Source organism: Sus scrofa, chromosome 9 (genome assembly GCF_054392235.1).
Source record: "Sus scrofa isolate SSC_HxYL_T2T_F1_AM1 chromosome 9, Sscrofa_HxYL_maternal_Yorkshire_Landrace_v2.0, whole genome shotgun sequence".
Classification (NCBI taxonomy): domain Eukaryota; kingdom Metazoa; phylum Chordata; class Mammalia; order Artiodactyla; family Suidae; genus Sus; species Sus scrofa.
In genome coordinates, this window is record NC_139391.1 from 49,827,048 (window position 1) to 49,839,363 (window position 12,316).

The window sequence follows — 12,316 nt, forward strand, 5'->3', positions numbered from 1 at the left end:
TCCTTAGGACCTGCCTTAGTGGGCACAGGCCCAGGATGGACTCAGAAGCTTCCTCCGGGGGTGGGGGTAAGGTCCTGTATCTTGGGCTTTCTCAGCAGCTCAAACAGACCCAGAGGCCCTCATGCCTCCTTCCATTCTGCTCCCCAGCGATGATTTGGCATTGCCAGGATCCTGGTAGGTTCTAGTATCTTGCATTCTCCAGCCTTGTTGCGAACCAAGAGAGCTATCAAGGGAGGCTGTGGAATTTCCTGCCCCAGAAGGTACCCGGACCGGAGGTGCAGGGATGCAAAGGAAAGAGGCTGTGGATCTTGTGGGTCCCTTCCAACCTGTGATATCACAGACATACACACACACACAAAAAACCTGGAACTGTGTAAAGTTCCAGTAGCCTTGATTACAGCTGCTGCTTTTTTCTTTTTCCTTTTTTCAAAGTTTTATTGGGAGTTCCCGTTGTGGCTCACAAATCTGACTAGCATCCATGAGGATTCAGGTTTGATCCCTGGCCTCGCTCAGTGGGTTAAGGATCTGGTGTGTTGCCATGAGCTGTGGTGTAGGCCACAGAGGAGGCTCAGATCCTGCATGGCTGTGGCTGTGGCATAGGCAGGCATTCAGACCCTAGCCTGAGACCCTCCTTATGCCATGGGTGTGGCCCTAAAAAGACAAAAAGTTTTATTGAAGTATCGTAGATTGACAATGCTGTGATCATATCTGTTGTATCTAGCACAGCTTCTTAAAAACAGCTGATTGCAGGAGAATGGGGAATTTGGCTCCAGGATGTGGGTGAGTGGTGGTTGTACAGGGATGTATGCTTCAGAGCTGAGCCCCAGAATGTTGACCTGCTGTTATGCAGCCTTCTTCTCTAAAATGCCTACTGTCTGTCTGAGCCTTCAGAACTGGAATTTGGAGATCGAGACGTCCCAACCACGCAGCCTTCTGCTGGGAGACGAGATACAGGAGCTTGGTATCAGTCAGTGTTCCTCATTTCAGGCAGGGAAGCCGGGGCTCTGAACGGGGATGTGATTCTCCTTCAGGCTCTCAGAAGGTGCGCGGTAAATTCAGAGCACAGCATCACGGATTGAAGGGAGGCCTTGATGTGGGAAGTAAAAAGCCCTGTGCTAGGCTGACCTTGTGGAATTGGAGGAATGTGCATAAAAACATAGATCTGATCCACTTGAGGAAGGCCTAGAGTTGTACCGGCAACGGCAAAGGATGTGAAAGCCCCTGGGGAGGAATAGCCCATGGAAATGGAGGGAAAATCACAGCTTTAGCCTCTGGGGAGCGTGTGTGACCTGTGCAAGGACCTAAGCTTCTTGCTAGCAATTGTAAATAAATGATAGACATCTTGCATTTTTCTGAGAGCCATGACCAAATCCTTGGTAAGGGTTTTTCAGAAAATTGGTGTATTGGATTTGGGGGACTGTGAAGCTTATTTATTCTGGGCTCTGCCAAATCTGGCTACATGTCCCAATCCTCTGGGGAGTTTTTGGTTTTTTTTTTTTTTTTTTTTTTTTTATTTTATTTATTTTTTTGTCTTTTGTTCTTTTAGGGCCGCACCCACAGCATATGGATGTTCCCAGGCTAGGGGTCTAATCAGAGCTGTAGCTGCTGGCCTACGCCAGAGACACAGCAATGTAGGATCCGAGCCGTGTCTGCGACCAACACCACAGCTCAAGGGAACGCCGGATCCTCGACCCACTGAGCAAGGCCAGGGATCGAACCCGAAACCTCATGGTTCTTAGATTCGTTAACCACTGAGCCACGACGGGAACTCCTATTTGATTTTGGAGATGTTCAGAGCACACCTCTGAAGGTTCTGAGGCACTGGGACCTAGTGCACTTGGGGACCTGGAAGCTGTATTTTGACTGAGTTGTGCCAGTAACCCAGAGGTGCAGCCAACTTGGTGACCTGGTCTGATGCAGCCTCCCATGTCAGAACCACCTCTGGCTAATGTTACAGAAGATCTGATGTTGCTCATGGAGCTGGCCTGGACTCTGGATGACCAGATTCTGAAAACAGGAACCAAAGATACTGTTACCGGACACTTGCCACCACCTCAGCCCTTTGGGTCCCTCCTTTAAGGTTCCAAGTCCTTAGCAGGAGCAGTTGATTGGCTCAGTCTGGGTCCCATGCCTGGGTGTCATCTGGCAGGAAGTCAAGAGAGAGAGCATTCACCTCATTGCTTCCTTAGGGGGCTCCCCTCTCACCTCCCCTGGGATGCTACTAAAGAAAAAAAGATGCTCGGATATGGGACTGCAAAAGCAACAGTGCTCCCTGCAGTTTGCCTCTACCAAGGGAATGCCACCAAGTGTTCATCACGGCTATGATGGGACACCCCTGCTGCCCCTTCCCCCCCGCCCCCACCACTAATCATCAGGGAGCTCTCCACATTACAAAGCAATCCAGTATCTCTGAGCATAGTCAATGATTTAGGAGATCTTCACAAATCTGCCTCCCTGAAATTGCTGCCCATTGGCCCTCAGGTTCAAGGCTTTCCCCAAATCCCAGCTAAACATATTTATGGGACATTTAGGAAACTCTTCTGAGGCATTCCCGATGTGGCTCAGTGGTAACAAACCTGACTAGTATCCATGAGGATGCAGGTTCAATCCCTGGTCCCACTCAGTGGGTTAAGGATTTGACGTTGCCATGAGCTATGGTGTAGATTGCAGACATAGCTTGGATCCGGTGTGACTGTGGCTCTGGCGTACCCTGGCAGCTGCATCTCCAATTCAACCCCTAGCCTGAGAATTTCCATGTGCCACAGGCGAGGCCTAAAAAAATAAAAGAAAATCTGAGCTGCTTCTAGTTTTATTTTTAAATCTGAGAGGCAAACCCCTTCCACCAGGAATTTGGCCCAGAGACAGCATGACAAAAAGGAGAAACAGGCTTGAACTCAGTCCTGGCTCTGAATCCTGGCTGTGTTGCTGCTTAGTTGTGTGATTTCGGACAAATTACGTGTGACCCTCAGTTTCTTCATCGGTAAAACTGGTGATCCTAATGGTGTGGAGAACTAAGCTCAAACGCTTTACAAATGTGCTTGCTCCTTCCAGCCTTGCTCACTGGGAAGCAACAGCAATTGTTGGAACCTTGCAGGGAAATGACGTCAGTGGATGACAGGAAGGCAGGGTGGTATGCTGGTGGTGAGCTGAGGTGCCAGGCATACCTGAGTCTGAGCTCAGGTCCCCCGCACTATCTGCATAACCTTGAACAAATGATTTGCCTTGTCCTGTGCTCATCTGTAAAGTGGGCACAATCATAGTAGCTACATCACCGAGTTGGAAATAAGTGTCAAAGGCTTACATGGTGCTTGGCTCTTAAATAACACTCAAGAAGTGTTATTGATTGGCAGTTGAGGGTGTGACTCTGATCCAGAAGGACTTCGCATTGCTGCCATCGGGTAGGGGTGGCTGTTTCTTTGGGAAGAGTCGTAGCCCCACTGTGTCTGTTAGGAATGAGCTAGGGCAGGGGCTGGTATACTTCTTCTGCAGAGACCTTCCAGAAGGGCTGTGAATCAGTAGACGTCTATGCCTGGTGTAGCTTCAGCTGAGCTCTTGTCTCTGAAGACCACTGACCCCATCAATCACCAGAGGAGACACGGCAGATCTTGCTGGGAAAACGCTGATCAGGACATCCCAATGATAACTGTCTCCCCTTCTGCGCTCCTTACCCCATCTGTTTCTGTCCCCCATCCCCTTCAAAGCATGCGTGTGCACACACACACACACACACACACACACACACGGAGACATACGCCCCTTTCTTCCTCTCTCTTTTTCAAAACAGGGAATAATTAAAAAACCCAAATCCAAACATCCAGCAGAAGTTTATGCTTGAGTCTCAGAACACAACATATGGCTTCCCAGCCACTGCCAGGTTCCGCGAACCGTAAAGAGAGCCGAGTCTTCCGCCTACGCCACAGCACCCCAGCTTTGGGACCGGTTGTGACAGAGCCAGTACCCCTCCCTCAAAGACAAGGGGTCATGGAGTTCAACCCCTTGAATTTTAGTCTTAATTACATCTTCCTCTCAGTTGAAAATGTTCCAAGAACGGTGGCGATGCAAATGCTTTCCTCGCTCTCTTTTTGTCACACTGTTACCTTCTCTGCGCTGGGTTTAGGGGCGGTGGGGCGATGCGGAGAGAGGGTTTGGAGCCAGAATTTTCTGATCTTGCCTCACTGCCCCTCTGGAGGGGCAGAAAGGCTATGTGGTGGTGGCAGGAAACCAGGGCTGGCGAGGTCACCGGGAGGAAGGGCACCCTTGAGTTGTGACTAGGAGCCGCGATTGAACCACAGAGCGAATCTCTGTCCACTCTGAGGCATGGCTGTTAAGCCGCCCTCTCATCTTCTGAGGCCTTTGATCAAGAACCTTTCCATGGAGGTCTGGGTCACAGACACCGCCTCTCTCCACTGGGCAGATAACACACCTGCAACATGGCCCACATAGGTAAAATTCTTGTCTGAGCAGTCCAGGTTTCCAAATCTTGGACGTCAGACTGGGCTGAAAAGAGGCGTCCCAGAGGGGTTGGCCGAGGGGAGAGAGGTGGGAACAAAAGGAAAAATTTTGCCCTTTCCTCTGAAGGGAAGCTTTTGGGCTGGGCTGCTCCAACCTCCTAATTTGTAGATCAGAGAGGGAGTCAGGTCGCTTACAGCCTCCTCCCTCCCCCTCCTGCCCACAGAGAGGCCCAGTTTTCCCACAGCACAGCTGAGGCCACAGTGGAACAAGCTGGGCATGGCTTGACCAGCCTCTCAGGTTCGGGGATACTCTTAGGACCAACTGACCTCATGGGGTTCCCACTAGGCTACTTCTCAGTCGGGGCCTGGCCACCTCCAGATGGCAGAAACCTCTGTCCCCTAGGTCTCAGGACAATCTTCCCATAGGGCCAGACTCCCCGGAGTCTCCGCAGAAGTGAACAAGACCCTGAGACAGGAAGATTCTGTCTTCTTCTCCCTCCCAAGGCCTCCCTTCCTAGTCCTCCTTGCCTGCCCAGGCATGGCTACAGGCTGGACTGGCGATGGGAGTGCTGGGTGCCTCCCTATCACCCAAGTGATCCTACCCCCAGTTCCACAAGATCATCACAGCAGAAGCTAAAGGACCTATAGCATGGAAGAGACCTCCTGGCAGGAGGTGAGATGTGGAGGGATCGAGTTCTCCCCACCCCCACCCCCACCCCCCAGGCCACCTGGATACTGTGGGCTCCAGCACATGCCTTAAATGTGGCTCTAGTTCCAGATCAATAGGGGGAGAAGCACAACAAACAGCAGAGGCACTTGTAAATGTCCATTGCCCTTTTGGGGAGCTAGGGGCGGCCATGGCTATAATTGGTATCTCTAGTACTCTGTGTTCACAGAGCGGGGGAAACGAGCCCTTGGAGAGCATATATTTTCCACTGCAGCACCCCCACGATGTCACCACAGGTGCTTTCTGGCTGATCCGCAGCTTCTCATTCTTCAGGAACTGATGTGACTGTTGGTGGCAGTTTTGTAACTCTGAGAAGTCACAGGGGGCCCGGTCAACCACCAGCAAATGATTTCCTATTCCCTTCCCCCTCCCCCCACCCCCCCCCCCAGCCCAGCACCCCCATGACAGCGGGCCAGCCCCTGCTTGGTGAGAATGAATTCAACTGCAAGTGAATTTCTCACCCACGTTTGAAACACCTCCAGGAAAGTAGATGCAACTGTCTCTAGTCAGATGTGTAAAATACAAGTCAGATCGAGCTGCTTTTCCTGTGCTAAAACAACCTAATGTCAAGCCCTGGAGCCTTGGGTTTCTGGCACATTCCTAGATTTAGTACAAGGCATCAGCGTTGAGTGCTGGGCTGGCTTGTGGAAGGAGCGAGGGGCTGTGGAGTCCCACGGCCTTGTGTTTGAATCTTAGCTCTGCCGTCAGCCGTATAACCGTGGGCAAGTTACTTAACCTTCATTTAACGGGCTTCTCGACTTGTAAAATGGGCTAGGAACTTGCCTCATAGGATCATGTGAGGATTAAGTATGATATATGCAAAAGCAGAAACAGAGCGCTCCTCAGACCCTCAAAAAATGGTACTTTTTGTACTAATAGTAACAGCATGGAATAAAAAATTTTGGGGGGGATCGCAGCTGATAAAGAGATAAATAGTGGGGTGGAGATTAAAAGCTAACTCATGGAGTGTGTGTCTTTGTGGAGGGAAGGATAAGGTTCTAGGTGGGGATTTGGATCAATCTGGAGCAGAAAGAGGATGGTTCTACCTTATCACCTTGTTCCTCCAATAGGGTACAAATCCTCTCACTTGCACAACTGCAGTTAAAAGTAATAATTTTTAAGCATTTACCATGTGCCATTGTTCTAAGAATCTTACATGCAATGCTTATCTTAATCCTCATTATAGCCCAAGATGTGGTGGGTATTATTCAAAGCCATTTTATAAATGGATTAACTAATGCACTGAGGTTAAAAGTAACTGCCCGAGACCATACAGCTAATAATGGGCAGAGCCAGGGAGTCAGTTCCCTTTTCTGAGCTTCATTTTGCTCATCAGAGGATGGGTTTCATTATTCACTAATGTCCAAACTTCCAAGTCTGTGCTAAATTTACCTGGAAAACTTGGTGGAGTATGTGGGACTGTGAGAGCTACTTCACTAATTAGTGATGGAAAAGAAACCATTTAGGAAGCTTTTAATGACCTGAAACTCTTTTAAAAAGTATAACATCCCTTGCCTCCATTTTTCACTTTTCTCTCCTTGTCTTTTCTCTTGCTCCTGCTTAAAATGCATCTCCAAGAGGGAAAGGCATGTGGTACACACATCATTAGCTCTTCGGAACCCAGCACCTATCCCATCGCATAAGTCAAGGAGTGTCTAAAATTGTTAAGAAAGCAAATCCTAAAAGTGCTCATCACAAGGAGAAAAATCAGATGGATTTTTTTTTTTATTTCATTAACATTGTGTCTTTCAGAGCTGGTGGGTGTTACTAAACCCATTGCAGTCATCATTCTTGCTTATCTAAGTCAAATCATTATGTTACACACCTTAAACTTCTACAGTGCTCTATGCTGATCATACCTCAATTAAACTGAAAGGGGGAAGGGGGGGCTCTGATGGATGAAGTTGTTAACTGTCCAGCTTAGCATCTTGAGGGATCATTACAGCTGTTTCTCTTCTTGCAAAACCTAAAAAAGTTTTGAATAAAGAAGAAAAGAATACAACTTCTCAAAGACTCATCTGCACTGGCTGTTTCTCCTTCCTTTCCTCCTCTTCTCTCTTAAACCAGTTCCAGCCAGGCTTTTTGTCCCACCTCCTGCCCGAACTGCTCTTGTCATAGTGGGCAATGGCCTGACCATCACCCCATCCGGGCAATTCTCCATCCCTCTGTGTCCTCAGTGCCATCTGATCCAGGTGACTCCTTTTCCTTCCTTGAAGATAACTGGCTGCCAGGACTTCCTTCTTTTGGTCCCCCTACCTCATTAGTAGCTTCTGCTGTGACTCCTCATCTCCTCACCTTTAAGTGTTGAAGGGCCCCAGGCTGAAACACGGGCTGCTGCTTTTCCCTGTCTCATCAGACTCCTGGCTTTACAGTTCATCTGTATGCTGACACTTACATTCCCAGCCCAGTCTTCCCTCCTGCTTTCCGGACTCCATATTCACCATCTCCTTAGGATGTTCGGTGTGCATCTCAACCACCCTTCCTCCTACAGTTTTCTCCTCTGCAGGTGTGGTAACTTCATTCTTCTAGATGTTCAAGCCCAACGCCTTGGAGTCATTCCCAGTGCCTCGCTATTTCTCACGTTCAGCCGATTAGCTAATCTGTCAGTTCACTGCTCCCATACCTGCCAGATCATGTGCACCTCTTGTTTGCATCATTGCAGTTGCCTCCAAACGGATCTCTCCGTTTTCACGTTTGCTTTCCTACAGCCTCTCCCCGTTGATATAATCAGAGATCCTTTTGCAAAGTAGGATAGTTTACATCACTTTGCCGCTCAAAATGCCCCAGTGTTTTTCCCTTCACACTTCAAGTAAAGCCTTTAAGTCCCTACCTGGTGCGTTCCCTTGCTTCCTCTCTGAATCACATCTCCTGTTACACTCCTCCTTGTTTTCTTCACCTGAAGCCACGGATCTACTTACTGTCCCTTGAATGCACAGACCATGCTCCCACCTCTGGCCTTTTGTACTTGCTGGTCCCTCTGCCAGGAATGCTCTTCACGTAGATGTCCGCAGGGTTCTCTCCCTCCCTGGTTCATTTACGATCTTATCTGACCACCCGATATAAAATAGGACTCCCTTTGCCTCCTTCTTTATTCTTTTCCAAAATCTTTATAAGATCCATCTATTTTGTTTATGTATTTATCATCTGTCTTCTCCTTGAGACTATAAACTGCAGGAGAGTGAAGATTTTTGTAAGTTTTGTTCACTGCAGTATCCCCAGGGCCAGAGCAATACCTGGCACGCGGTCAATGTCCATTAATGTTTGTTAGGAGAATAAACGACTATTGGTCAGTTTCAACCACAGACTCCAAATGACCAGCCCAGCTCTTTAGGGAATTCTGTTCACTTAGAGTAGGTGAATCTTTCCAATGATTAGGAGTAGGAGAAGGGGGCGGGGTGGTTGGGAGGGCCCCCAGATCTTTTCTGCCACAAATCCATTTTCCTTCTGTTGGTATTTACCGTCTGAAGATTTCAGCTCTGGCTCCCAACTTGCCTGAAGATATTTGTCAGAATGAACTTGACGAAGAGTTCTATGATTCTCAGGATGGTGTCCCCGAAAAGATCCTTCTTGGAACACCATCCCTTTTAAAAGTCCTGAATCCAGACTGCCTGTTCTGCAGACATTCTCAGATGCATTATTTAAAGTTATTTCCAGCGGCGCGTAGGCGGGAGGTGGGAGCTACATTTGTTACTCAGTGGTTTCGAAAAGCCTTCCAGGATCTCCTTCCCTCTTACCCCAAGAATTTGCTCACTCTTAACCCTTCTTTATTATCACCTAACATAACCCCTTAGACTTGGAGCTCCTCAGCCAAGCTCTCTGTGCACTTCTTCTGCACCTCCAAGATTTAGTGGTTGAAATTTAGAGACATGCCACTCCCTTCTCTTGGGATGTCTCTTAGAGTAAGACTTCTTTTCCTTGGGAAGGCAGAGATTATTATTCATAGAGGATACTTTTTAATGGAGTGAGCCAGTTGCACAGACTTTTAATTCCTCGGAGAGTGTGAGACTGTTTCTTATTAGTGGGTTTGTCATAATATGTTGAAAGAAGGAAAACGCTGCATTGTATTTGCATGGTTTTCCACCCTGCTCTGCAACCCTTTGCATCTGTTCTTTCATTTGCCTCTCACGAAGCTTCCTGTAATAGACAGGTTGTAGCCACATTTTACAGATGAACACAGAGGCACCGCCAGGGTAGTGACTCACTTAAGACTGCCCTTGGTCCATGGTCCTGTCCATCTTTGGCCTTCCCAGTTCCTGGCCTTCAGCATCTGGCCTCCCCTCAATGTTGACAGGGTTCCTTATGGTTCTCGCCTGCATTCCTGGAGCTCAAGTCCCTGACTTAAACACTTGGTGACTGCCTTTTCCTGCACGAGTCCATTTCTAGCCTGCAGCATCCTACTACTGGTTCTGCCACGTTCTGAGAGGGGGTAGAAATGTCTGTGTGTCTGGGCACCATTCTCTCTTAAGAAGAGTGCTCAAGGGCAGAAGAAACCATCAGGAATAAACCATAGATCCATGGAGGGCCGCCCTTCCACATTCATGGGCACCCAAGTCCAGCTCAGTGGAGAGTTAGGCTTCCTCACTAGATGTCCTTTGGAAAGTCACATGCCTTCAAAGTCCTCCACTTGCAGGTCAGGCAGCTCTAGGGGGTACCCTTGAAATGTAATACTCAGACTAGTATTTTTTTGACCATGGAATGATAGCAATGACCACCTTTTTACAGCGTTTTATTAGAGTTACAGCTGCACTTCCAAAGCACTCAGGGAGTCTTTGAAAACACAGATTCCTGGCCTCCACCTCTGGAGACTCTAGTAGGTTTAAAAAAGGATCTAGAACTCTCTAATTAAAAAAAAAAACAAAAAACCCTTTGGCAATTCTGACAGTTAACCAGGCTCAGAAGCCACTGTTTAGCTTGCAAAGCCCTTTTGTTTATAATATTTCATTTGTTTCTCACAATACAGGAGGAAGCTGTTACTGTCTTTTTGCAGATGGGGCTCCAATACGGTGAATAATTTATTCCAAGTCCCTAAATTAGGGAATGGCAGACCCAAGCCTCCAGCCTGAGGTCTGGGTCCCCAAAGCTGGTCCTCTTTCCATTACATCCTCCCTCAGAGATGCCTTCTCCCGCCTCTTGCCCTGGGGATGGGTTTGTCCTTGTACCCTGAGCTCACCAGCATTCCTCCTCCCAGGGTCCAACTGTTCTTTTTGGGGAGCTGCTCTGAGCAGGTTTGGAGAAGATGATGGAAATCCAGGCCCCTGGGGGAGGCTTTTTGGACCGTCCTTCCATGTCAATTGTCTAAGGATAAGAATATCAGGCAACAGTGGCAGCCAGGCCCAGCCTCAACCTGGAGGAGGTGCCGCCACCACCAGCTGAGCAGCACAGGGGCCCCAGACTGGCCTTTGTGCCCAAATAGATCTTTCAGCCCAGTTCCCAGAAAGAATTCTGGAGAGCCCAGGCAGAAACCACTGACCGCTGGCACGGAGAGTTGGTGGTAAATCTTTCCTCTTTCCATGTGCATCGTGCCTGGAGCTAGATCCTCAGGAAGAAACCGCAGGATCTCAAGTTTCATTATAATGGGAGGGATGCAGGGTGGCCCTGGGGGTGGGCATGGGAAACTTTGAATGGATCGTCTGGTGTGTGTGGATGTGGCTATGTCAACGTGTTAGGGTCACGCGAGGGCAGGGCTCCTTTGTGCCAGCCGCCCTGCACTGCCAGGGGCATTGCCCTGCAGCGGAAATGCTTGCTTAACTTCGGAGGGTGCCCTCCTCGGCCCTGACCGCCGGGGTGCCTGCTGTCCTTGCCGTTTCAGAAGTTAGATCCTGGAAGACCTTTGCCTTAGGAATGGGGGCTTGATTCTAGTTATTTCATCTATCCATTTATTATAGGCATTCTTCCATCATGGGTCAAAGCATGGTCTCTGGAGGCAGACGACCTGAATTCACAACCTGGCTGTGCCGTGTACTAGCCATGTCTCAGTGCCTTTTGTCACAGTCTTAGAGAGTACCCTCTTCCTAGGGCTGTGGTGAGGAGTAGGTCAAGTCTGTGTGGAGCATTTAGAAGGGAGGTGCTGCCTACTGCTGACCAAACATCAGGTTCTGTGTCCACCCCTGTGGCCTAAGGAACAGCCCAGGGGCGGTGGGGGAGGGGGGGGCGCCTGGCCAGAGTTCACACTTTCCTGGGAGACGCACACGGAAGCAGAGCTCTGTGACATCAAGTGGGAAGTACTGTTATCAGGACCGGCCGTGTCCTGTGAGGGGCTGAGCTGGAGGCCGAGAGAGCAGCCTTTGATCTTAAAGGGTCAGCAGGAGTCCACCAGCTGCAGGAAGGGGGACTGGCTTTTCAGGTCGAGGCAGCAGCATGAGCAGGGCCACAGAGGCACAGAAACTCTGACATGTGCAGGAAATTCTGTTGAATGGAGAACATGATGCATCAAAAGGAGGTGGGAGGCAAAGTAGAGGGGCCAGTGACCACTGTCGTAGGAGCCGTAAGTGCTGAGCAATTAGGACTTTACCTGAAGGAAGGGAACCCGGGGGTCATTGGGGTCGTTGGTTGGGGGATTTTTTTTTTTTTTTTGGCTGCACACACAGCATGTGGAAGTTCCTGAGCAAGGGATCAAACTCGCACCACGGCAGTGACCCAAGCCACAGCAGTGGATCCTTAATCTGCTGAGCCACTAGGGAACTCTGTCAAGTTTGTATTTTAATAAAGTCATTCCAGTTGTTGGCAGAAGCACAGAACAGTGAAAGACTAATCAACCAGCTGACTTGAATCTCTCATCCACCATTTCCGAGAGCGCCCAACACTAACTGCGGCCCGCAGGCAAGGGCATGGCGAATTTGGTGCCAGTTCTGCCCAGACTTTGGGGGTGACCTGGAGAAGAGCCCTTCAAGTGTCTGGCCTCCCCGTTGCTCTATAGCCGCATGGGGAGCTGTGTGCTGCACCCTCTTTTCCCCCAAATGTAGCCTTCTCTAAAGGAAAGCAGGGGGTCCAGTGCTCATTTTCTTTCTGTAGAATATATTTGCATTTAATTCCCGTGTGGCTCACAACATAATTCTATGATTTAATAGGTAGCATTCTCTTGATACAAAAAGCAACACCATAGAAAAAAAGTTAGCCATCACCCGTCTTCTTCCTCCCA

At 49.1% G+C, this 12,316-nt stretch overlaps 1 protein-coding gene and 1 long non-coding RNA gene across 7 annotated transcripts in view; both read left to right on the forward strand.

The window, feature by feature from the left end:
* UBASH3B (ubiquitin associated and SH3 domain containing B) overlaps positions 1-12,316 on the forward strand; it is a 141,684-nt gene that overhangs the window by 51,103 nt on the left and 78,265 nt on the right. The window lies entirely within an intron of this gene.
* LOC146399892 (uncharacterized) lies at positions 1,491-8,282 on the forward strand. Its single transcript, XR_014815513.1, has 2 exons — positions 1,491-1,731; positions 2,566-8,282. It is a non-coding gene; the product is annotated as an uncharacterized LOC146399892 (long non-coding RNA).